Here is a 25,590-nt window from a genome sequence, read left to right on the forward strand (position 1 = left end):
AAGGGTCCCAATTAATTTTCAAAGAGCATCTATTGAAAATGTAAAGCGTGAGGTCGGGGGCCTTGCCCCTAGTTTGGCAAGAAGGGAGATGACGGAAGACCTGAGGCTGGAAAGCCCACAAACGAAGTAAAGCTCTCAGTGTGAGGACTCTCTGGGGTGGCAGATCCCAGGAGTGACATTTTAAGAGGATGAAGATGTGATCTAGCAGGGGAATTGGGACAAAAGTGGAAGGTCAGAGTGCAAACAGCCCCAACACCACTCTAGTTTTGCAACAGCAAGAGCCCCTTGCACTGCCCCAATAATTGCTGCAAAGCAGGAAAAATTCCCTGGACTCTGAATCCTGAAGCCAAGTACCAGAAGCCCCAAACTGCCAACACGGAAATCAGGGGGAAGCACATGCAGGCGACAAGCTCTGTGTGCAAGGAGCCCCGCACCCTCAGATCGGAGAAAGAGCGATGGAAGCAGAAACCTTACATGGCACGTGGTCCAGCGGCTGCACATTCTCCTCTGCCGGAAAGGTGTTTCAGGAGAAGCGGATATCCACGGAGACACGCATCACGAGCCAGGGAGGGAGCAGCAAACTCTTCTTGCAGCCACCGAAAATGCCGCCGGGCACGGGGCGGGCGGTGAGTGCCTGCGATGGAGAGCGGCATCGTCCTCGGAGCAGCTCCCTCCCTCCCACGCACCAGCCTCACTTATTCATCGGGGCTGAAAGCCACCGAGCCAGGGGTCGTGACTCCCCTTCCACACCCCCGGCACCCTCCGAAGGAAGTGACATCATCCCTATTCTGGGGAGATTGTGTGTGAATTGTGGGAAGGAGGACGGGGAGCGAGAGCGGGCGACGCTGTCAGAGATGCAGAGAGCAGGAAAACCCTTCGGCAGCAAGCACGGCAGCACAAACCTCCTCCCCTCTTGTCACCGAGATGCTGGTGGGACCGGGAGCTCTGCGGCAGCGGTTCGGGTTTGTCCCCAAGCCCCGGGAAGCCCTTGGGTGCAGCCGATGGCATCGGGCAACGTTCCGGAGCAGGACTGGGAAAGGCTCAGGGCTGCTGGTGTCTCCTCTGGCATGTCCTGAATGGCCAGGGGGTGGGGAATTGGCTGGGACACAAAAGGGGCACACAGAGGGGGCCACCCCGGTGACAGAAAAGCGAGACTGTTCCAGAGGAGCAGCGCCTCTTTCTCTCCCAGGCCTTTTCAGCCCTTAATTCCTTGTGACATGCTCTGGGGTATGACAGGATGTGGGGGAAGGGGAGAATTAGCTGTCTGTAGGGGAAGGCTTAGAGAAAAGAGCAAGGGAGAAAAATGCTACAGCGAGACAACATTCCAGCTAAACCGAGGAGATTTAGTCTAATCCAACATCCCATCACGGCTGACATTAGCTTCAGAAGAAGGTGTACAAGCAAGTACAAGCTGAACAGAGGCAGAGCTGCAGGAGAAGGGCTGCGCAGAGCTCCGGCACCGCGGGAGACCACCCACACCCCGGGGACACAATCAGCTACTCCCCGGCACCCAAATCCACACGCAGGATTTGCTTTAAGCTCACAGCATCACACGCACGCCCCGGGCACATCCGCGCCCACACGCTAAACCCCCTGCAAACCCACAGACTCCTCAGCCCTGGAGCCACAACAGCTTGCAGGCTTGCAACCCCACCTCGAACACCCAACAAATCTCCTTTCCTGGTCGCCGCTCACGCTCCTGCAGTTCAGAGCGTTACTGTCGATCGGAAAGAAGATGGGAGGCCAACACCACGATGAAATCAGATCCACCGGGTTCTTCTCGTTTTGACGGACCTGGGCGCTATCTGCATAGAGGGGCTGGCAGGAGGAAGCCCCGTTAGTCCCGCAGTGTGAACTGACCCAACTCCCTCAAAATAACCACCGATCAAAGCCCAGCAACCAGACCTTCACTGCTCAGGACTAAAGAAGCCCAGAAGAAAGGGGATTTCTAGGTCTCAGCTCTGTCAATGGTTGCAAGAGTCACCACAGGGCAAAGCCCTTTGCTGTTCTGCAGGAATGCAGCCGTGCGTACCGACACACTGATCCTGCTTGGGATGAAATGCCACCGTGTGCCCAGGGAATGTCCCAGCTCTCACAGCGCAGCTGCTGGGGCTGCTTAGGAAAATCCACCTGGAAAACTGAAAAAACACCCCAATATTTGTGTCAGGGCAGCATTTCCTTGGGGGTTCCTTTCAGCACAAGCACCTTCCCTTCACTACAACCTGGTGTCCAGAGATACCGGAAAGCCCCAAGGGGACTGGGGCACCTCCATGGTGAGCTCCAAGTGTCACCTGAGCGGTCCAGGACAACATCTGAACACCACCAGATTAACACCATCCAGTCAGGTCCCCCAAAACTACCACCCGAGGCGGTACCTGCAAACCTGCTCCCCAGCCCCGCACAACCTCCCTCCTCCCTACAACCGCTCTGTAAAACAACCACACTTGGCAAACGCAGGTGACCAAAACTTACATTAACGCTCCTGACGCTTAAATATCTGCTGGTTCATGAAATACAAACTCTTCCCGTGAAATAGCATTTATCTACAGACAGGGTTCCTCTCCTCAAAGGATGCCCCACGTGGCCTTTCTCCCATCCCCACCGAGGACGCCTTTCCATAAGCGCTTGGTGTATTTGACAGAGATCATCAATTAGAACTTGGACCAAACTATTTTAAGGGCCTTCAATGGAGCTCTTTCTGAGCTCAGCTCCTCACAATCTGGGAATATCTCAGAGCATCTTAAAAGAGGGAAGAATACCTACCCAACACATACAATGTGGAGTAGAAGCTCATAATATAAGGTGGGGACTGATCACCCAGCACCAAAGCCCTTCCAAGACAGGGCTGCACTTTCACACAGGGCAGGAGATACCTATTGACACCTATTGCCAGAAATACCTGCAGGAATTGCAGGGAAAGCTGCTTTCCTTGGGGAAATGGTACAGCAGCCACAAGACGGCTGGGAGGATGTTCTGTCGTGATTTAATATGATTAATGGAACAGACCTGTACTTTAAAGAACATTATATGTATTAACGTAACATCTAAGAGCCATATTTGCAACCGAGTCGCAGACTGCTCAGCATGGGCAGGGACCACTGACAAAAATCAACAGGGTCTTTCATTCTGGAATATCAATTTCACACTCTTAGGATCCTCTTTTATAGTCTCTTGCTAAAGGCTGGAGAATTCTTCTCTAACACCTCCCGTTTTCCAAGGAGAAGCAAATGAAATGAGTCAGCGCCGGAGCCATGGGACTAAGTCACTGGGTTTGCGAAAGGAAAGGTTCCAAGAGGCTCGGCACATTTCGGAGGCGGCTCCCCCGGGATAAGGTCACCGCGCCACCATCAGCTCGCTGCAATGTCACCAGCACGCAACTGTTGTAACGTGATTAGGTTAGATCTGGAGCTACGATACTGCCCACCGACACAAATACCCAAAATACATTGCCGAGTATGAACTGACCTTCAAAACCCAGGGGACAAGAACTTACCTGTATGTCCCACTGGTTTAAATTGTAAGTGTTGGCATAAATACACCCTCGGAAGCGCAAAGGGGACGGGCACAACAATATTCGGTAGGAACAAGAACAGACTGGCCGGTTGGCCCAACACTGGCCCATCTCCACCAGCTTATTCCTCCCTTTCCAGACACACATACACAATATCTCAATATCTCCTACCTGTTATTCCTCACAAACACAATATCTCCTATACCTGTTGACTTCTTGAACCTTGCAGCCTTGCAAGTTATACCCTTGAATTTCAAAAGCCTCTTAGTTTTTCCTTAAACAGTCCCTCTTCTCTCACGAGAAAAGAAAATCAGCTCTAACACCCTTGCTATTAATATAGAATATTTAGCATGACATTTGCTATTCGCTCCAAACTGGTTATTTTCCCATAGAACAACGTTGTGCACATCACACCGCAGAGGGTCCAACGCTGACACGTCACCCGCTCTTGAGCAATACCATTGATAACCCCATTAACTGAGATGCTCAAATTCACTAGTATTGTTTTTTCAAGGAGAAGCCACCATTTAAACATTTAAGTCAGATTTTGGGGGTTCTGTATGCAAAAGCTTCAACTTTTCAAGCATTTTTCTGCAACTGCAAGAATTAGTGGCTTTCCCCTAACAACAACAGGAGAGAAAGCGATCATTTATTAAAAAAACAAGTAAACTGCAAGTTGGCAACATCCATCAATGGAGTCACACACAACCACGCAAGCTGAATGGGGGAACCAGCTAAAACTCTCAGCTTTAGCCCGCAACAGTGGCTCGGGTGCTTCTGGAACAGAGCAATTCTCTGCAAAGCTGAATCCCTGTGCCAAATGGGTGTGTAAATAGGAAAAAACAACACAAACCACAAGCAGCAGGATGTGAAGTGTCCCCTTGCTTTCAAGCTGGGATATCCCACACGCAGGATTTGTCCAAAGGGAATTTTGTAGGGATAAGCACAGTCCTCTTAAAAGCACTTTCATTGTGGTACCTGAGGACAGTGAACGCCCTGAGATGTTTCAACTGCCCAGATTAAAGGAAGAATAATGTCCTGAGAGGAAAAGAGCTGCGAGATTACTCGTACTTTTCTCCTTGACAAATTAAGGAGCATAATTTAACTCCAAACCTCGCACTTGTCAGACTGCAGAAAATTAAAAGTGTCTGTGAATAACAGGTCAAGAACCAGCAGCAGTGGCCGGATCAGCTCACCTTCAAATGAGCCACTTCACTGAAAACCTGGGAGCGCAATCCAAGTCTGCTGACACTAATGGAGTTAAAACCAACCCCCAACCGTTGTATCAACGCCGGCATATCTGCAACCACCTACATTTTGTGCCAGCGAAGCCCACAATCTGAGCTTCTGGCGACTCCAAGCTCGAGCAAAAATAATGCCCAAGTTGCTAGGGGGAAAAATGTATTAGAAAGTGAAACTAATTTTGTATTTTAAATGGAACTTACTGTTCTGCAGGGTAATAAAATCTGCTAATGTTTAATAGCAACCAGAGACGAGAAAAGCTTGGCTGGAACAGGGCAGGGAGAGGATGTGGTGAGATGGCATTTGGGTGCGGGGACCTCGCATCAAAAAACACTGAGCACCCCAAATCTGAGAAGCATCAGCACGGAATGCAAACCACCCTGGCCAACCCACACACAGATACGAAACAACAGTTCATTTCCCCTGGATGCAATTATTGGGGATCAAAATTCTTCGGTTTTGTTGTCACATCCCTGGTTGTATTTAAAATTTGTTAAAGCACAGTTATAAGCCACACAGCCATTAATTCGCATATAGGAGAAATAAGACGGGTGGGATTCGGTCAGGCAGGGCAGAAGGAAGCGGCGAGCGGTACTTACGAAAGGAGTATTCCAGATGCAGCCGGCTGGGGCCGAGCTGACAGCCTCATTTCCTTAGCAAGCTACTCTTCACCACAATGCTGGTAAAACTCCAACCTGGCCGCTTGACTCCCCCTGGAACGCTTCTCACATCACCCACCTTCAAAAGAAAAGAAGAAAGGAGAACAATATCAGGAGGAGCATATTTCGAGGTGAAAAATCTATTCAGCAATATACCCCTGCTATGGTAAATCTCGAAGTGACCTGCCTTTGGAAAGAAGATGACTGCAGCCACACTGAAAAATAACTGCACAGGAGGCTCCCTGGCTTCCGAGTTTACGCTAGTGGGCAAACAGTTTTCCCAATAACTTGACTCATTGCTTCAGGAATTCCCCGAGGGATGAGTCACGGAGAGGGAAAGCCAGCAGCCATTCCCGGACCACCGCTGCCAGCGCCGAGGAGCGAAACAAGTGGGAGAAGAGACAAAAACATCGGTGCCAAACTGGGGAAGACTGGGCGGTCAACAGCGCTCCCCGGCAGCCCTTCCCAGCTCCCCTCCCCAAAACAAGGCAGGCGCTCCCCCGTTGAACAGCTTATGAGCTAAGGGAATCGCTGCTGGATTCCCTCCACATGCCAGGACGGGAGGAGGCGGCGTTGGCTCCGCATCCGAGGATGGTTTGCAAGGGAAGGCGGCGCTGGAAGGGAAAGATGCTCTGGAATTAAACCCAGCATCTCTTCTTCCTCCCCCTAGCACTGAATAGGGGCACACACAAAACGTGAGGGCTTCTGATTCCACATCGCAACGCCCTGTGCACCAGGGTTCACAGATCACGCCGCTTCTTTCTGCTTCGCAATCCGCTACAACTTACCCCGTGATTTGTTCTTTTCTCGCATCTCGTCACTAAGGGGTCAGGCAGGGATAGGCCCAGTTGCAAGTCAAAAATGCCCAGAATCGGCGCTACGTGGCGATCTCTATGGTGAACTAAACCCTAATGAACCTTTTCTTTATGCAATTCGTAATCATTCAATGTGGGTGCTACCCACACGAAGCCACCAGGCTTCAAGCAGTCTAAACCTTACTTGGATCTGATCTGTTCTCATTTCACCGGTGCTGCTGGTTTATCCCAGTGACTTTTCCAATGCCAGGACCCTGTGCCGACAGTTCTGTTTCTAATCAAACATCTGGCCCCTACGTCATTTCTCTGGTCTCCGAATTTTGCGCTAAAACGCATCTGCTGATCTCGTCAGATGGCTCGTACCTCCGCTTGGGCTCAGATCATCGCTTTTGCTTCGTATTCTTGACTTTGGGCAAGGCCATGCCTGTATTTCACACTCCTAGAACTTGGACTGAAAAGATGGGGCCATGAAGGTCACGCACCCCAAAGGCCACACGTCCCATCACATCCTTACATCGCCCAGGGTGACACCTGAACCTCAGAGCTCTCTGGGTTGGTGCCAATGACCCAAGTGATTCGGTTCTCGTTGGTTTCCCGTGTCATTCACCATTAAGGATTGCTGCTTCTAACTCACAACGAATTACCCTTTGCTAAGTGTTCTCCCGTTACATCTCTGCCCCTACAAACAGCCCCACGAGTGCAGTTCACTGATTTCACAACTATTTTAACAACAGGTCACTCCAAACCCATGAAGTCCTGGCATCCACCTCTCCCCCCAGTCCTCCAATCTGTTGTTTTCCAGCATTCAAACGCAATTCCCAGTGGACAAACCAACACTATTAGAGGGTCCCACTTCATTCTGCAGCCATAATTCCCAGCAGCTCAACCGCTGTGATTTCCCTGAAAATCCCACTTTATCACAAACGCAAACCTGCTTTGCCTGTAACTCCCCAAGCTTTCCCAGGTTCCCACTTCCCAACAGCTTCTTCCTTCTGGAGCATCAGCCCCGCAGCCTATTCAGCAGAATTCGTTCTATTTCTTGCCCACAACTCTGGATTTCTTCAAGTCTTACCCAAAATCAATTCAACATCAGGATATGCTACAAGGAGACGCATCAGTTACTCTTGCAAACACATCTAAACCAGAACCTAAAGGCATCTTTATGGTGTCATATTTAGAAACTGAACTCATAGAGATCATTCCCCTTCCTCAGTATAACACTGACTTCACAGAAATAACCTAAAAAACCCAACCCAAAACCTGAATCAATTCTTTTCCAACGAGATCTCGCACAGCCTGATACTCCCCGGCAGGCAGGGGACGGCTGCTGCTCTCGGCACCGATCCAGGCCACGTGCCCGTATCACCCCATGTATCTGCTTTCACTTGAATGCTTACCCCGGGGCACTAACGAAGATCAAACACCAAAGTAACGAGCTCTATCTGGTGCGTTTAGCTCAGGACTCAGGAACACATGCACAGGCAAAAATAGGCATTTTAACCCAAAAAAGTGTCAGCACAGCAGCGACTACCTTTAATGTACATCCCACGTCGCATAAACACCGCAGCGGGTTTGCTAAAATCCTACAGCAGAGATTTGTGACTTTCAGCTTGGAAATTTCCTTGGCTCGGATATCACTTCCATACATACACTGTGAGAAGCCCTGCAGTGTGTGACAACAGAGCATTGTCACACGGAACACGACGACCACCATCACGCTGCTCTCAGGCCAGCGCTCCCCGCACTCAAAAAGCAGCTTTGCCGATTTTTAAAGCTTTCGAGGTAGACACCGGTAGAACAGCTTTGTATCGACTAACATGCTTTTCTCATCCTAGACCAGCCCAAATTAGCACAGATTAGAATCTTAAAAGGACTCTTGTATTGCTTTTCAGCGCAAAGTGAACGTTTAAAGCCCAACTCTGAATTTTCAGATGGTGGGTTCTACAACTTCAGAAGAAACGTGGTTCTGCCCCTCTGGTCTCACGCCTTCCATGGTGGTGCACGGGAACGGCCCTTGAAATAAAACAAATCATCAGGCTGAGTATTCCCAGAAATAAGAAATACAAGGCTTTGGTTATTCGTGCCTGGAGAACAGAGCCTCGCAAAGCGAGCTGCCCCCTCCCACCCGGCTCACGCCGTGCTCGCTAATCCCAGCAAGACGGGAAGCGAGCGGGAGGGACGGGAGAGCCAGACCGCACCTCTCCGCTCGCTCCAGAAACCCTCCCTGCCTCGCTGGTCGCTGCTATAAACACCACCCCTGGGGCCTCCGTGCAGGAGCCCCAATCACCCTCACCCCCGGGATTCCTGGGCGGCCTCCTCTCCTTCCATAGTCACACACCCCCCAACACGCTGCTCCCCTCCCATCACCCAGTCCTGCTGCTCTCACACCCCTCAGCACCCACTTCCTAAAAGCCTCCCTTGTCTCAAACCCAATTCTTTAGATTTTATGCATCTTTTTCTCTCCTCTGGCAACCCACTCCCCCATTATACTGTCATTCTCTTACTCCCTTTTTCTTTTTTCAGTCTCCACTGTGGCTTCCCTTGATTGCATCGCTTTGCAGCCCTTTCTCCACATTTTTGTTGCTAAGATGCCCTGGGAGTATCTTGAGATGAGCAGAGCTGCTCCTTCCAGCTGCTGACAGCTGTTCTCTAGCCCAAAAGGCTTGGCCATTAGGAACCCAGAGGATATGACTGAAGAAAGAAGGAAAACATCACCGACTGTTTGGCGCACGCAGCTCCAGCTCCCTCCGGCTGAGGAAATGAAGTGCCCAAATTCAGCCCCAGTGGAAATTAAAGCCAGGCGGTTCCCCTGGGACTGATCGGTTCGCTTTCCCTCCGGCCACTTTGTGCAGCTGGTGCTCCAGACGAAGATGCCGTGAGCACACGTGTGCGGTGCTGCGAGAGGCACCGAGAGCAAGAATACCAGCACGGGTCCCACACACCACCCATCGCCGGGACCAACCGGCCAACGCGCCCTCCTCTTCCTCTCAATGCTTGCACGTCCACCGTGAGATAAAACCGCGACCCTGGGCTGGATCCTCCAGCTGAAGCAGTTTGATCCTTCCCGAGTTTTAAATTTGCGATAGAAGGCAGGAATCCTATTTTCATTTTGCTTATGTAAGCAAGGATGAATCAAGCCCAGGTTTCACTGATCTTCTGTCATATTTAAGCCTCATATATATATCTTCCCATAACCCAGAGCTAAAAAGCTCTTTTTTCTTGCTTTTTTTCAGCCAGAGCCTCCACGAGCTGCGCTTCCCCCAGCAGCACACACAGCCCTCCCTCCTCCGCAACGCCCCCGCTGCTCCCGTTTCCCGCACACAACCCGCACCCACAGCTCGGCCGCAGCCCCGGGCCCTGCCCGGGGTGACACAGCCCCAGGCGTCCCCTCCTGCTGCCCAGGGACAGCCGGGACATGGCACAGAATTCCGTTTCCAGCTCAGCCATTATTGCAACATCTCTGTTTCCGAAGCTCTCCTATTCAAGTTCTATAGTCCGCTAGTTCTCCAGCTCTGAGTCCTGCAAATACTCTTTCTCTCATACATATTTCTTCAACTTTTTGTCCTGTTGTGTCACAGTGCTTACATAGACTTCTCTGCTTATTTCTCTCTGTGGGTTCATCACCACAGACCCTGGAATTTGAACAGTTCATTACCATCCCAACATCTGACAAACTCAGCCCTACGTTGCTGTCTCTAGTCAGGGTACCAGGCATCTCCTCCTCACAGCACACCGCCTTTCCACACTCATGTCCTAAATTAGCGCTCCATTTTTTTCAGGTATCTCCATGACCATCTATACCTTTCTACTCTACCTTACAGCTCATCTGAAATCCCAGTTGCAGGGTTCTTTCCAGCTGATTTTCCTTGGGCCTCTATGAGGAACATCACCTAACAAGCTATTTACCGCTCATTTAATTACTCTGGCTCCAGAAGAAGGTACGCGAAGGGGCTGGAAGAAGCAGGCTGGGGATGACTGTATATCCTTCATCTAAATGCACACATAGCTAATTGTATAAGATCTCAATGTAAGCAAAGCCTGTCCCAAGGGTTGCCTTGATATTTTCGCAACGACACACGTTTCTCCCCATTGCCACCATCCTCCTTTTTGCCATACTCCTCGCTTTCATTAGCAGCCGCTGGAGAAGCCACTGAGCACGTTGGTAGGAGCTGGAAAAGCCTGTCACAACTAAATCAGTGTCTTGGGCACTCAGGACGAGTTGAGCAGAGACGGACAGAAGCGCGGTGAGAGGAGGTGAGGCAGAAGCAGATGCTCCACGTGACGGGAGCTGCAGCAGCACAAATACCCTGAAAACTATTCTTTGGCTTCAAGCAGCTGGGCAGACATGAACCAAAAAGCAGAGATTGCAGCTGTGGTGGACGGCTGGTTATACCCAAAGAAAACCAGGAGCAATTCTTCCCCAAGCTAACGGAGCACAGGGACATGGAGCAGCCGCACACAGGGCATCACCAACTCCGGGGTCGCAGCCTGCGAGGAGCTACAACAAAGCAGCAGGAGACTATTCGGAATGTAAATCAAACCAATGGTTACTAAAATATAGAGGGGGGAACCATGAAAAAAGTTGAAAGGGATCGGAGATCACTAAAGAGGGTTAAGCCATCTTCTCCCTACCAAAGAGAGGTGAACAAAATTTAGGTAGAAGCTCCATCTCAATGCCGTCAGGCCGGTGGCTGGGAGCTACAAAGGAAAAAGGAACGAGACTGGTCAGCTTACCTGTGAACACCTAAAACATGAAGAGATGGCCAGACAAACCAGTCTGGCCACGTAGCTGGCCTGGCACCCACTGCAGATCTGCCACTAAATATATATATATATATGCATCCTATTTTCAAAGTGACTCGGCTGCACTATTCTCTTTGCAAGAGAGGGTGGACTGGCGTAACGTGCTCCACCTAGAATGAGCCCTGAAGTCAACGCCTGTCTGAACCGAACAAGAAAAACGTCCTATTTCCTGAAGAAAAGCAGCGGGGTCACATCCTCAAGGCTGCACGGGACCCGGATCTGCTCCCGGGTGCAAACACAAGAGCTGGAGGAGGAACGCTCCGGGACACGGGTGCTGGGCAAGAGCCAGGATGTCCCACTGCAAATCCCTCTTTATATTGAGTTCTACTGAAAATATAAGACATCGATAACTTGGCAGATCTTGTAGAAACAATGGAAGGCAATTTCACTTTTCCATCAATGAGAAAAATGAAGAAGGTGACCCCAAATCTTACCCAGAGAACGTGGGACCCGAGGTCGGTTCGCCCTTGGGAAGGGGCCCTGCTCCAGCGGCTCTTTGCAAAAGGACGTGTTCTTCAATTCACCTCCATACGAGAAGCCACCTTCCCTCCAGTCCAGCAGATAAGAATTTCAAAAGCTAAATGAGTCTTCACACTTGAACTTCTAATCCAAACAGGATTATAAGGAAGAAAGCAAAGAGCTGTTTATTCAGATCCAGTCCAGGCCAAGCGGTTGGCTCCGAGCCCACGCGGTTTTAGGCCATTAGAAGAGAAAGCACTTTTTCCTCTTCTGCTGTAGGCGATGCATCATTATCCCTGTAATTAAATTTAGTGCCTTTGTGGCAATGCTGCTGCAGGATTTGTCTAGGTGTGGACTTTTTTCCCTTTCCTTTAATTATATCACAATTAACCGTGAACTGTCCATTCATTTCAAGCTTTCAGTTGGGCTTTAGAAGCAAACGCCCGAAACAGTCCTTGGTGAGAAGGTTCTAATAATCTCGGAAGAGATCACAAGCACAAGATCCAGGGTATAGTAACTAATTCACTTCTCCTTGGTGCAAGTGAACTTTCAAAGCCTGCAAAAAACCTCTTTATTTCATCTTTTTTCAGTTCCGGTTCTTCATTCAGATCCTCATTCTTGATTAGAGCTCAAAGGCCTCAGAGCAATATTGTATTGCAATTAACCCAACTGGTTAAGGCATAATCAAGCACCCAGATCCAGGCTCCTCGGCACCATCATCTTGTGCTGCTTTTATCCTCAATTTCCTCACTTGAGTGGCGAACGCTGCTGCCCACCACCCAGTTCCATTTTCCCCTTTCCTGCCCCAAACTTGTATGATTTTGGGGTCCATTATAAACGGGTGCCTGATGAAAACACCGCAGTCTTTCCACTGTGTGGGGAGTTCAGCACCAGCACCGGTTGGTGATTTAGTTACTGTTGGAAGGAAGATAATGAAGAACTCTTATTTGTACACATTAGTTTGGCTATTCTTCACATGAATAATCTTTTTGTAGATCTCAGGATGCACAGCATCCAATATATTACATAGTGGAGAGCTGCACGGATAATTTATGGGTTTATTTCCATTGCAAGGAGGAAAACGGTGGAGCAGACAGACCCAGCAAGCGTTGCCTGCTCCAGCATCCCGTTTTGAGCAATGACTTGCCCAATGCATGATGAATTCCAGCATTCTTTAAACTGGAAAAAATGAACGTACACAGCCTCCCAAGTCCCAGCTGGGATCGGGGTGCCCAGCAAAGAGCAGACTGATCCTGCTTCAGTTGAACAAATGACACCGAGAGGCCAAACTGAAGACTCTTGGAGTAAGGAAATAAGAACACTGGTGCAGTGACACTATGAATAATTCACTATCAGTTCAACAATCTCTTCTGGCACCACTGAAATTTTAAAAGGGATACAGACTGGAGTTAATCTGGAAAAGGATAAAAGGATAGAGAGGACACAAGAACAACCCTGCTCCCTTTCCACGAGCTGGTTTTAAATTGCAGCCCGCATGTGTCTTCTCCCCTCTCTCCCAACACTTTACCCTAATACACCAGGGAGGAGACAAACCGCAAAATGGAAAAATTCGGTATGTGAAAGAAGCAGGGGAGGGGAAGAGACAACCTGGGCTCTGAAATGTGCTCGCTTCTGGGATAAAACACTCATTCTATGCAGACAGGAGCACAGAGGCACAATTGACAGGCAGGGGAGCCCCATTAACCATGCCAGGGAAGCAAAGCCCCTGCCCTGGCTCCTCTCCAGGCTCTCACAGGAGGGTGTATATACACATATACTAATGTATGTGTTGTGTATGTATGTGTGGGCTCACCAGGACTGAAATGCTCAGCCGCACTTTCGGCTGGATCCGAGCCACAGAGTTCAAGTGGCTCCATCTCCATTTGGCCACCACATCTCTCAACCCCTAACAAAACGTACAATAAACTTATTTTCTCACCCAGTCAGTTGGAAAAGGATTTAGAAAACAAAAGCGTTATCGGGAGGGGAGTCCAAGAACCCAGAAGTATAACATCAAATAGAAAACTAGGAGCGAAGACGTTAAAAACAGAGCAAAGCAAGAGCCTCCCCGGGCCGGCAGTGACCAGGCGGCGCGGTCCTGCTCCTGCTGCCCAGCGGCTTTCGCACGATCCGGCTGCAGAACACGATTAATAGTCGGGATTTTTGTCTTCAAGTGCCCACGACTCCGACAAACCGATTTTAGGGAAATCTGAGATAAACCACTGAGATTTATGCAGGCAAAACCAGCAGCTCACCGCCCGCCACACTCACATTTCCAGGGTGGGCTCTGCCCCCTCCGCGATGCAGCTGGAACTGTGTTCTCTGAAAGGTTCCAGGTCTCACAGAAAGGCCACAAAGGCAGCAGAGCTATTCTCCAACCGAAGCACTTCAACCTTCCTGCACACCTAAGTGATCTTAATTCAAATTGCATTCTACAACACTGACAACACAGAAAATATAAGAAACAACATTCTTCGCACTAAGCACAAGTTTAAGTGCCCAGCAGGTATCATATTTAATGGCCAGCCACCAATCAATGGAAACCCCGTCATTTTGAAGGTAGGAAACAACTTGACAAATACTCCTGATAATAAAATGAGGAGGCACAAGCCGGCCCCAGCAGGAGCGGCCCTGGAAGCTCCCAAAGGGAACAGCTCCACCGAGAACAACTGATCCGGTCGAGGCCCCAACACCCTTATTTTAGCCCCACAGATGTGAGCCACAGCCTGAAGTTCCACTGGCCATATCGTGTAGACTTTGCAACAGTCAAAGAACCAGGATGTGCAGCTTAAATATTTATGTATACACAAGAACATCAAAGGGAACTCTTCCTAGGAAGTGATGGGTTGTACTCACCTGACAAGGTCCCTTTCGAGCCTTTAGCTACCCTGACAAAGCAGCAAAGCCACCAGATATCTCCTCTTTAAATACAAATTAAAAAACTATCAAAGCTGTTGCCGGTGACGAGGACGCGCACCCACCCATGAGCTTTCCAACACGCTTCTTTTGAAAAACCTAAACCTCTAAACCTTTCTTTTTTTGCCATTTCAATTTACAGACTGAGCAGCCCAATTTTAGGGCTGTGGTTCTTCTTCGGTCACATCATGGAGCCGTTTCCCTTGATGCACCATGAATTTTACACCACCCAGCCTTTCTGAAGAGGGAGAACCTACCACAGCACGTGGGCCGATCTTCCCAAGAAAGAGGCGTGTTAGACCGGCCCAGGCAAAGTCCAGGCTTTGCTAGGAGCAGCTTTAACAACAGCCTGCAGCTCAGGGCAGTGGAAATAAAATGGAACATCTTATCGACTTCAAATGGGGTGGTAAAAGCGGATTTACAAACAGTTTAGTCTGGGTTGCTGACCCCGCTCTGTGGCTGTGTGAACGCAGCCGTGTTCGTGTTCTCATCCCGTGGACACACAGGGGCTTTTTCTGCCCTTCTCCGTACCCAAAAAGAGCAAAAAAAAGAGCAGGGAACTGCTGAGTCTGTGAAACAGCGGCAGGGCGGGCTCTGCATCTCCTTGGCCAACTTGTAATTAACTCCGTGGCCAGACGGACCAACACCGCCTCAAAGACGCTGCACAAAATCCCGTCTCCTCTTCAGCAGAGAGCAACTTGCCGTCAGGAGCCCATCAGAGAGAGAACCAATATTAGTTTCCCCACTTAAATCAGAAATCAAGTCCCTTTCCCACCTTTTTGACAAATCCCCTTGTAGTTGAGAATTCAAGCCCTTGCATCTCCAACCTGTTCCCATAGGAACGTGAGAGCCACAACTGCTTCCAGCTCCTTTTCCAACAGAAATACCCAATGAAGCCTCGGGAGCCTCGCTCCTCTGCAGCACGAACACTGTGATATTTGAAGAAAAGATGAAGATAACGCTTATCTCTTCTGCTCTTGTTGCCTACAAAAAGGGAGCAGCAGCCACACTGTCCTGAGGGCCACCGAGTCTTGGATAATTATATCTTCCCCCTTTCGCCACTTTTTCCTCTTCAAAACTCCAGAGTTTAAACAAGAACTCCATTCTGAAACACAAACTCCCGCACAGAGGCAGCAATAGGTGTGCAGCCATTGAGCAAACACCAACATATTCATTGGAAGCCCAGGGAAACAAAGGGACACATCTTCCGCAAACAGGATCTCCTGCTTCTCCAGGTCTGGACAAGCAGGATTTCCAGTATCGCGCCCTCTGGATCCACGGGTTCTCCGCAGCGAGACGTTTGCGCCTCCAGATGCAAAGGCAGACACCAACGCGCAGAGCTGCGAGCCCAGGAACACCCGAATGATTAAAGTAATGCAGAAAAGAGGAGAAAACAGGGCTCACTCCCACCCCCCACGCAAAGGCCTCCCTGAAATACTCACAAAAATGAAGCACGTTACTGCGGTGGTGCCTGGAAAAGAACTGAAAATTCAACTTACTCATTCTTCAGGAGCTTTTAGCCCTTGTGGTCTCGGCCAGAGGCTCGAGAGCCGCATTTTCACATGCTCGTCAAGGGAGTGTTTTGGCGTAACACCAGGTAACTTACAGTTCAGTGGTTTGCAAAACAAATCTATGTTAACACTGCGATTTTCATGTCAAATCAGGTCATTTGAAGTGAAAAGGTTCCCGATTGCTTTCACCGCACCCTTTTGCGCTTTTGCGCTCGGCAGGATTTCATTCCACAGCCATGAGACCCAGAGCAGCGACAAAGTGCAACAGGAACCAACGCGATTTCTTCCCTTATAGCTTAAGTACGTTATTTTCCCAGTATCATTCCTACTTGTCCAGTGCCGCGACCATACGAACACAAGGCCTTATTTCCTATGAACACATTCAAGTGGGAAGCAAGATTTTTGTCTCTTGCTGTCCCCTGTTCAATTAAACCCCATCCATTCTACTGCTTTCAAGTGTCTTTGTTTATAACAAATTCCAAAAGTTAACTGGAAAAAGAAAGATGAGCAGCTGGAAAACCGTTTTTTCATCAGTTAAACACAACGGCAGCTGGGGACATAAAGGACATTGACTTGTCCATTCCACAACATCGTGATGTTTTAGTAGCTGATTACTCAGGTAGCTCAGAGAAGGACGGCCCAGGATACTCAAGGTTGGAGAGAGTTCCATGTTCCCCATGGGCAACTCCATCCTCTTGCTCAGCCAGCTTCCCCGGAGGAGCAAACAGCGCCCTGGACATCCACGAGCAGCCGTCACATAACTTTAAAAAGCAATGTAACACTTCATATTAGCATCCGTACTCATTGCAGAGAATAAACACAACTGTAGAACCTCAAAATAGAGAACAGCAGCAAGTCCTTATCAGGCTTTCGGTTCACATTGTGCCAAAAGTTCAAGTTCCACTGAGGCTCATTTCCTTTCCTCGTCCCTGCTGCCGGACACCTCCTTCACTCATTTATTTCCCCATATAACCTCACCCAGCCGCCCCGGCAGGTCCAGATGCACACAGCGGCGTGGAACGAGGAGGTGACGATCTGGAGGACAAAGAACTGAATTCCTCTGCTCTTTACCATCATTCACTATCTCCGCAGTGATATCATCCCCTTGAGGACCTGGTCATGGTAACTTATCACAAAACAAGCACTGCACTTCCCAAAGAACAAAGCTTAGATACAATATGGCTTAGAGTTACTAACCAGAGCTTTTCACGCCGTTCCAGGGAGCGAACGCTGAGGAACCAGCAAAACCAGGGACCCAAAAGGTACGTTCCTTACACCACAAAGGGCATGAGTGGAGTTGTTCCTTTCCCCAATGCACATCTAACCACTCCAAAACACATGGCCTGCACGTATCCATGTCCTGCAAACTTGCACACTACATTATAAACAGCCAGCGTATGCATATTCGCATTTCTTCTCCCCAAATACCTGCTACCTACTTCACGGCGGCTCTTCGGGCTTTCCGCACACCCCTCCCTGAACAAGCCTTCACACACCCCCCTCTTTGCTGGGGCAAATTAAACACACTTGACACTTCGCAGGCTCATGTGCAAACTCATACCCCGCGTATTGCACATTCCCAGCCCCACCGATCCGCCCAGGTTCCCATTCCTGCTCTGCACCAACTCAACGCGGCAGAACCAGCGCTTTCTGCACCAACCCCCCCGGTTCCACCTCCGAACCCGCCTGTGCTGATTCCTCCAGCAACAGCCAGACCAAGGCCTCTGAGAACTGATAGATCCTCTTTGCCACCAGCAGAGAGCTGGAGTTCTATAAAGCAAAATACACCCGGAGTTACATGCAAAGTTCTTTATCACAGGCTCTTCCAGGCCAGTAACGTTGTGGAGAACCAAGGACAACGCTGCATTTGTGGATTGTCCTCGTTTCCTAGCAAGTTAAATTTGATTACGGCCCCTGAGGTGTTCAGAAGGGTTTGTCTCAGATCTGGACAAAAGTGCGTTCCTTGATTTCTATTTTTAAAAAGTCAATGAGAATAAAAGACTGTTTTGCAAAAGCAAGATATTGAACCCGGGATAAGCATGAAATTTAGAGGGGAAAGGGCTTCTGGAAAAAGCAGCCCATGGCTTCCTGCAGATGAAGCTTTAGCACCACAATCACACAAAGGAGTTTTGAGCTCCCCTCGCGTCACCGGAGCTCAAGGAAAACTCGACCCCTTCCAGTTTCAGACCACGCACACAACATCTCAGGAAAGGCATCGCTCGCTTCCTATGCGCTTCATTATTCATGTGCCAAATAGTTCTAGGCCGTATTAACCTCGGAAGGAAGACTTGAAAAGAAAGAGCAGCCTCTTTCCCTGCTAGAAAATGAGCGAAAATGACAAAGGTGAGGGGAAAAGCAACCCCAGAGCACAGAGGATGTCTGAGAAATCTGGCATTATTCTCCGCTCCACGTCAGGAAGAAAAAGCATCCACTGCAGCAGGAACTTAGAAATCGCAAATTAATGCCACCTCATTTTATTTTAAGGACGGAACTTCTTTTACTTCCTCTGATGGGATCACGGGCACATTTCCCCTGCAAGCCAAAGGTTCCGATCTGAGCACCCTCGTTCAGCCCAGTGTTGTCATTAGTGGCTGGTGGATGCCATGGAGATGGTGACAAACAGCGGAACCAGACAGAACACGGGCACAACAAGGGCCCTGTGGTTTCAAAGGTTAAATCGGGCTGAGCGGCAACGCAGTTGCAAGGGACCGGAGAAATAGGACACATCGCCTTCATGGGGATGTCCTGGAATCAGACATCACTGGGCTAGAAAACTCTGCCATTTCCAGCAAGTCTGAGGCTGAAGTTGCTCAAAACTGGTTGGTGCCCTTTTCCAAGTCCTCTGTGTTGTGTTCAACAGCAGACAAGCAACAAAGCGGCCACTTAGTGGTCTGGAACTGTTTAGTGATGGAGAATTACACCGAGTTCAGTCCATTTACTATTATACTGCTCACATCTGAGTTTTCCAATACCGGAATCCCAGTTGTGTTTTGGAAAAGGAAAAACACACATTCTGGACACTGACAAAGACAAGCCGAGCACAAAGGGAAGTTCTTAGACTGCACTAGGTTGAATTTCAATGAAGAAAACTTTAAAATGGTCCTGACATGACAGAGAAATAGAGTTTGCAAGACAAGACAGCAGAATCCCCTTCATTTGGGACAGTCACAGGCTGGCTGAGATGCTGCCAGCTCCCCAGAGCCATCGGACTTGCTCTTATTTTATGGGAGGTGAAACAGTTAATTTCCCAGGAGAGAAAGCAGCACATTTTTGAAGATCATCTGGCAGCTCACATGGGGAAAGACAAACCTCCAGGAGCTCCGGCTTTGGAGCTGCAATCTATATGCCAAAAATACACGCAGGCTGTATCTGCGGCTGGAAGCAGCAGCACGCACAGCACACAGATCTCTGCCAACAGACCAGCAGTGACTTAATACTCAACTTCATTCTTCTTTCTAAAAGATGCAGAGCTGCGTAAATTCCAACTTGTAACGGACGTGGAGCAGCGGATCGGATCTGAATGGAAACCTTGCAGGGTAGAAAGGCACTGGAGGGGGTTTTTATTCCCCATACCAGCCTCACCATTTCTATTGTACTCACTGCAATTAAACTATTAATATAACAGCAAGATCCTGAATTTCCCTGTTCCTATTATCCCGTTCAATTATATTTCAGGTGGCCTAAGGGATTCACGATTTCATTTGCACAGTCGTCGTGTTCACATAATAGGAGCTTGTTGGGATCTAAACTGGGGATCTCTCAGGTCTGTGCTGATCACGGTATCTCTAGACCAACAAACCACAAAGAAACAGATGTTACAGAGGGAAAAAAGACACGGCAGATGCTTAGAGCACCTATTTACTAATTACTCCTAGGAACCATAAGCACGGTTTTAAATCATCTTAGTGTGTCTTCACAAGAAAAGGAGAATTTCAAACCATTTCAGTATCAGCGAAGTCCCTGCCCTCCTTCAGCAAAGAGTTACAAGCCCTTCAGTGCTGACATTCATTGTTCAGATGCTCCAAGTAAATCTTCTCGCACATCACAGGTCACTAAAATATATGAAATAAGAAACAGCGGGAGAACAAACTCCTGAAAAGGATCATAAGGTTATGGAAATGAGATGGGTTGAAACAACTCAACAGAAGATAATTTACCTCAGTGTTGGCTTCCTAGAAAAGCTGTACCGGGTTTTGATCGCTGCTGGCTGAATAGCAGCGTTGCCCGATGAAATGGCAAGAATACAATGAAAACTACAATTTTTAAGACTCTAGATTGCATCTCATATCCTGATTTCAGGGAGAAATTCTTATTAAGGTCAAAGGCATCACTGAGGAATCCTCTTGTAGTTTGAACTTCGCCCAAGGGAACGGGCAAGGACCAGCAGCAGCCTGGCTACTGAGCTCCCATTGGGAACACTGCAAAAGCCACGAATTCTCCCGCAATCCCGTACACTTTTTGAAGCTGAAACTCCAGTGTGAGGAGGAGAATTTCCAGGGCTCTGCAGACACACCAGTCCCGTTCAAGCAGAATTCCTGTAAAAGCAGAAAAACTGGAAGCTTCGGGGTTAATAGCCCACGGCACAACTCCAGGTGAGCTGGGCAGCCCTGCTTGCCATGCGGATTTTCTGCTCTTGCTGCAAGGAGGAGGAAAAACAACCAGCAACCTTTTGTATTTCATCTTTTAGCTCGACGTCTTTTCAACTAAATCCAGGGGCTGAGGGAAGGGACCTGCAGCCCTTTCACTGGGAAGGGGTAGAAAAGGATAACATGGAAAAACAAGTGGCTGAAAACAGTGGACACATTTTTTCTAAAGCTCAGTAGGAATTGTACTTTTTCTATGAAATCACCGAGGTACAGCAGCGCTACGCTTTGCATCCAAACCCAAGTTTGCAGGCATTTTACATGAGAATATTTCACTTCACTGTATGTTGCTGGTAAAACAAAGCCACTGATTGTCATGTGCATCGTTATCGCTCTTTCAAGATGCAACGATGCTTCAAATAATTAAATAGTCCACAGTATTTTCGACTTTTAATTTTCTTAAACAGATCAGTTATGGCTCCATCCTTATACACGCTTTGTTTTATACTGATCAAGATACCAGGGACTGTGACTTGAACTCCTGCACCCCAACAAGCAGAATCCGAGCGCTGAGCACCTGCGCTCCAGAGCTGCATGCAGAGCAATCGCTGCTGTAGGAAATAAATACATACATTCAATTATTGGAAAGCGGAGTGAGCTGTAGTAAGCAGGGTCAACCACGAGTAGACTGGCAACTCCCAGCTATATCTGTGCTCCTAAAATCAGCAGCAATCTGATTTCAGTTGTTCAATGGGCAAACTTTTCTGTATCTTATCAAAATCAGATGATTAATTTTGGTTTTTTCCATCTTAAAGGTTCAGAGCCGGACAAATATCACACCTGGCAAATTTTCAAGATGTTTTTCCTCTGATTTCTCCTTGGAAATACGGAAATCAAAGCCTTCGCTTGACAGCCAAGGAATGCAGTAGAAGTAGAAGCATCACAGCGATTCCCACCCCCGCAAAACACATACAGACACACGTTTAAATTACCATATCATGTATGTACAGCGCAGAACCCAGACAACAAGTACAACGCTAACTCTGAGTTCAAAGCCTGATTGAGTCAGATAATCTATTCCAGCACGAACGACCATCCCAGAGCCGTCCCCGGCTCCCAAGGGTCCATTTGTCACGCTCCGCTGGCACAAAGGGCACTTTGATCAGCTCCCTCCCCGCTCTCCAAACACAGATAAAAATAGTTCCGCTCTGCCAAGAACCTCAATTGCTGTCTCTTTAAATGTAACTTCCTCCAGCTCCAGCGCTGAACCCGCTCAGGATGTACTTATTCATCCTCTGGATCACTGTCAGACTCAGTCTCATAGTTTTAACCAACTATCATTTACTGCTACCGGGGTGGCCACGCTGAGAAAGGGAATATTGTGTTTGCTCCGAGGAAAAGTAGGTGCGGGAGACCCCTCCAATTAAAAGCTGCTTGGTCTAGAGCAGATATCAAAATATACAACTCTGCTACCCAAAGAAGAAGTCTCAAACATCCTTCCCATCTCTGGTTCTTGTGGGTCCCTTCCAGGCAAAATGATCGGTATTTATGTTGCTTTAAGGAAAGTTTAGGTCACAAAGGCTTGGAAGAAGTGTGTAAATCTGGTTTGCAAATCCATACAATTTTACGGCGACTCGGAAAGCAAAGTGACCTAGTTTTAATGAGCTAACTCCAAATTAATTCACTTCTAAGATGAGTCCGCACAGGAAACACCCCCTGCCCATTTTTACACCGCACATTATAAAATGCCATTAAACATCTGGACCTTCAGCACCCCGGCATTAAAGGTCACATCACAAATAGAGACACAACCTGAACTTCACATGGATTACACGGCTGGATTTCCCACGGGAAATGCCAAAGGGTTTTACAGAGGGAATCAGAGGCAGGTGGGACTGATAAAAACACGTGGATCAAGCGGGTCTGGCAAGGGGCAGCCACACGGCTCCAGGTTGTGTCTCCAGTTGCTGGTAGATGTACGTGGTGTTTAAGGGATACAGAAGAATCTCATCTGTCTTAGAACAAACCAAGGTAGATACAGCACAAGGAACGTGACATTTCTATCCCTACCCAAAGCCCAAAAGCGCATCCGTGCGCTTACATCCAAAGTGGTTTTTTTGGTCATAACTATTTGTTCACAGGAATTTTGACAACGTTTCATATAAAGTAAAACTCGGCCAAAATTTAGTACAACACACACACCGAGTAGCTGCTGAAGACAAGTCTCCTTGACACTTTCAAACAGTTTAATAGCTACGTTAATTCCTTTTTTAATGAAAAACATTGATGGGTGTTTTCGGTCACCCTATTCCTCCTTAAATATATATATATTTTAACATAACTTTGTCATGGGAGGGATTATTTTCATCCTTGCCGCTTTCCTTCCTGCAGCAGCACATTTCTCAATCGTAACCGCTCAGATCATATCCTTGCACAATGTTCCCCCTTAGGACACAAGATGAGGAACGGGTGGACACACAAGACTCCAGTTTGACTTTCACGTGGCCCATTTCCCGCAACAACTGAGCCGTCAGGGACTGTCAGCAACCCCTGCTCCTCTGACTGCCAACTCGACTCGCCTATAGGAATCCGAAGGCTCTAACGCACCGCCTGAAGTTCAGATGGAATTCTGATCAGATCTGGTTTTACAGGTCAGCACTACCAAGATCAGTGCCAGCAAATTATGTAATTCAAACATGTAAGTTTGAGTCTATGGCATATTATATGAGTAAAAATTTGTACAAGAGATGGTAACTCCCAAATCTGTTCTTTTATCTAAATAAAAACAAAAGGGAAACCTTTCTCCTCCTCCTTTCCAAAGGGTTCTGGTTACAGAAATTCCAGGCTCTATGCATTATTAACCACGTAGCGGATGCTGTTCAAGCTCCTTGTCCCCGTTACCATTCCAGCCTGACACATCCACCGGGCTGGGCAGCAACCTCATCAGTGGCTTTAAGAACCCACTGAAACTTTTATGACACAGAAAGGTAACACCTAGGACAACAAATACCTTCACCCAGATAACATTTTCTATTTACAAACATTTCCAGGAGTGCCCAATAGATATTCCTCCCTCCTCAATCGCAAAATAACCTCCTTAACGGTGTAGACGCTTCCCCACATATTTCACCTATGTCATAAACCTGAGAGATTAAAGACCCTGCCTTTGCAAAAGCCACTTCCTCCAAGTTCATTATCTCCCAACCACGACTATTTTAAAACCACTCAGCCTGACCACAGAAGCTCAGACACTTTCCCCATTCAACCAGAAGACAACACTCAGGGGGATGTAGCAAACTCATCACCAGGTAACCTCAGCGGGTTCCACCCTGGCCAGTGAATCATCCCCTTCCCACCTGGCCAGAGGTTGCTCTTCCTTCCAGAACCGTTTTCCTTAACGTGCAACTGATCCATCAGTCAGATCTGCTGCTTTCTGTCTGCAACACTGGCGCGTCCCAGGAGCTGTGTGTATCGATCCTATCTTTGGCCACCAGCCGCCGTTTCCCACCTGAAGCCGGCTGTGAGTGCCGTCCCGCGTACCGGGACCTGCGGACTCCGCAGTCACCGTTCCTGTGTTCCAAGCGGCGCCTGAAGCCTGTCCCGAACACACACACACAGGTACCAATTCCCAGAACGGGCACAGCACGAATTCTGGCTGAGTAATGAATCCCACCTCTAAGATCTCAAAGTGATAAATCACTTACTTTTACGAGCACGCAGGTCACCGCGACCCTAACTGGGGATTTCTACCGTCAGGGCTCATCCCCCACGGCGACAGATGCACTTTTAGTGCCATCTAAGTGCCTGAGACACCGGTCACTGCGGAGAACCCGGGAAGGCTGAAGGAATCCATGTGTCACACCCACCCTCTGCACACCAGCAGCTTCTCCTGGACAACCAGCAACAGTCACCGACCCCCCGCACCGGGCGGTGCTGGCAGCCAAGGGCCAGCTCGGGCTGGGGACTCGGGTCCCAACCTCCCCCCCCCAGCCTGACGTGCTCCCCGGGGCAGAGGATCATCCCTTTCTATGGGGCGCAGGCCCTGCGGCTGGGAGGGAAAACCGCGGCCCCTGCGGAACCACCAGCCGCTCCCCGCAGGCCAACGAGCCTCCCGCACCTGCCGGCCGCCTCCCGAGCGCGGCGGCACCGAACAAAGCCCCGGCCCGCACCCCGCCCGCCTCGCCCCTCACAGCCCCCGCACCTGCCGCAGCGGCCTCCTCCCCTCCCGGCCCGCACGGCCCTGCCCTCCCGCCGCGGGGAAGGCCCCGCCGCTGCCGGGGGGAGCTGCCAGCCCACCGCAGGGGCCGGCCCGGGACGCGGGGGTCGCCGCCGCCCTCCCGTTTTCGCCGCTCACCTCTCTGCCGCCGCCGCCAGCGCCGCAGGCCCAGAGGCGCCGCCGCCGCCACCTCCATGCCGGGGGCCCGGCGGCCCCCCGATTCTCTAACACCGCCTCCGCCCGCGCAGGGGCCGCCCCCGCCCGTGCCGGGCCGCCCACTGCGTCAGCTTCGTAAGGGCCGCTACGCACCCAGCGGTCACCATGGCGACGGCTGGAGCGGCGGGTTGCGGGGAGGGGGGCGGAGAGCGTAAGTACGGGGGGCGGCAGCGCCCCCTGGCGGGCCTGCGGGGAGCGGCCGGTAACGTGTGGCCGCCCCCGCTCGCACCTCGGGGACGCCCCAGCCCGGCCACGGTCCCCTCACGCCCATCCTCCGCCTCTCCCCCGCTTGGGACCGGGGCCACAGCCCGCCTGCTCCCGCTGGCAGCCCCCAGCCACGGGTCCACCCCAGCCTGTGGCAGGTAGACCGACCGCCCCCCCCCCCCCCCCCTTCCCCCAAGTCCCATCCCAAGTCCCACTCCAGCACTGGGAGCAGCTTTATTCCCCCAGGACACCCCTGGCACTGCCTTTTGGGGGAAAACTGGGCATAACTGGCTCTCCCAGCATCCCTTCCCTAAGTAGAGCCCCCAGCACAATACAGCAGCCTCTCCCACGGACCCCATCATCCGCCGCCCACACCCCAGCACCCCCTTTTTCAGCCCCCAGCAACAGTTTATTATCACTAGACTTGAAATTTAATAACCCTTTTAATCAAAAGG

At 49.7% G+C, this 25,590-nt stretch overlaps 1 protein-coding gene across 5 annotated transcripts in view; it reads right to left on the bottom strand.

Annotated features, from left to right (window-relative positions):
* DAGLA (diacylglycerol lipase alpha) overlaps positions 1 to 24,973 on the bottom strand; it is a 61,606-nt gene extending 36,633 nt beyond the window's left edge. The window contains exons 1-4 of one of the 5 annotated variants that reach the window (XM_065838915.2): positions 24,854 to 24,973; positions 5,353 to 5,491; positions 1,655 to 1,818; positions 475 to 634 (exon numbers count right to left, since the gene is read on the bottom strand). The gene's annotated coding sequence lies outside the window, so the exon portion shown is untranslated. Of the gene's footprint in view, positions 1 to 474; positions 635 to 902; positions 1,819 to 5,352; positions 5,492 to 23,855; positions 24,026 to 24,853 lie in introns of those variants that run through there. The other 4 variants (XM_071808718.1, XM_065838914.2, XM_065838913.2 and 1 more) reach the window with 4 other exon arrangements.
* Between the last annotated feature and the right edge of the window lie 617 nt (positions 24,974 to 25,590).

The sequence above is a fragment of the Patagioenas fasciata genome, chromosome 5 (assembly GCF_037038585.1).
Source record: "Patagioenas fasciata isolate bPatFas1 chromosome 5, bPatFas1.hap1, whole genome shotgun sequence".
NCBI classification, from domain to species: Eukaryota; Metazoa; Chordata; class Aves; order Columbiformes; family Columbidae; genus Patagioenas; species Patagioenas fasciata.